This window comes from Pseudochaenichthys georgianus, chromosome 4 (genome assembly GCF_902827115.2).
Source record: "Pseudochaenichthys georgianus chromosome 4, fPseGeo1.2, whole genome shotgun sequence".
In the NCBI taxonomy this organism is placed as follows: Eukaryota; Metazoa; Chordata; class Actinopteri; order Perciformes; family Channichthyidae; genus Pseudochaenichthys; species Pseudochaenichthys georgianus.
In genome coordinates, this window is record NC_047506.1 from 3,561,943 (window position 1) to 3,563,397 (window position 1,455).

Consider the following 1,455-nt stretch of genomic DNA (forward strand, 5'->3'; position numbering starts at 1 on the left):
ACACAGTGAAATGTGTTCCCTGCTTTTAACCCATCCTAGTACTAGGAGCAGTGGGCAGCTATTGTACAGCGCCCGGGGAGCAATGGGAGAGGGGAAGGGGGGTGTCCAGCGCCTTGCTCTAGGGCGCCACAGCAGGGCAGGATTTGAACTGGGACCTCTCCAAGTAGCAGTCCACACTCCATATTTAGGTCTGGTCGGGGACTTGAACCGGCTCACAGTCCAAGCCCCTACTGACTGAGCCACTGCCGGACAAAATAGTATGTATAGTAAATAGTATGATGTAAAAGTTTCATAGATAATAAGCTCATAGTATGGTCAGTCAAAAAAGTCATAACAAGTCTCAGTATTGTACGTTGTTAATGGGCAGAGTATCTCAGAACAAGTCATAGTTAAGTATGTCATAATATGCCTATGGTATGTTTTAAAAGTCCTAAAAAGTCACAGTATATGTTTTAAAGGACGTCACCAGTCATAGTATTTCATGAAATTGTAGTATAGATATCCAGGGGAAGTCACTGTCATGGGTCTTACTCACATTGTGCTCACTTCTCCAGTGAATGAAACTATTCCACATTTCTCAGAGGACTGCACCCTCCTGGATGATCTCCTCTCCTTTATGTTTCCTCAGTCCTGACCTCCTCGCTGACTTCCTGTCTTTACTCCCTGTATGGCTCACTTCCAGAAACCATGATAATAAGATAATCCTCCCTGCAGCGCTGTCCTGCCCTCTGTGCTCCTGAACCATCATCTGAGGTTAATAGAAATGTCCCAGGGAGAGAGAAGATGACGGTCATTTCAGGCTCTCTAAATCCATACCAAATGTCTGCGAGGGAAACGATGTAATTACAGATTATCACCACGTTCAGAGGAAAGGAGTCCGCTAATGTCCAGAGCTTCACCTGAATCACTTAAACACAACCTGAGGTTCATCTGAAAGGATGAAACTGATCCCTGTGTGCACAGATATTATAATATATGTATGTCTCCTGCAGCAGTGACTACATTAGAGGACGCTTGTGTTGTTTCCAGGCCCGGTTCCAGAACAAAATGACTAAGGGTGCATCTGAGATTAGAAAGGGTGCAGTGGTAAAGTGCTATTTTTATAAGTGGGGAGTGTACCTAACACCCTCTATGGGGGTCCTCACCTCATCTGGGGGGGTCCGGGGGCATGTTCCCCCGGGAAGATTTTTTTTTTTAAATATTGAAGTTAAAAGCATCAATCTGGTGCACTTTGAGAGCAACATTAAGAGATCTATGGATCTATGTGCTCTTTGCTTGATTCATGCCTTTCCAGTCCCTTATCACGTAGCCTATAAGAGCATGGCGCCAGTTGTTGTAGCCAGTTGTGGTGAAGGCATCTGACTTACTTGAACCGAAATGTCGACATGCATAGCAGAAGATGGCATCTTTTTTACATGAATATTCCAGCCAATCTCTGTTTTGAAACCATGAGCT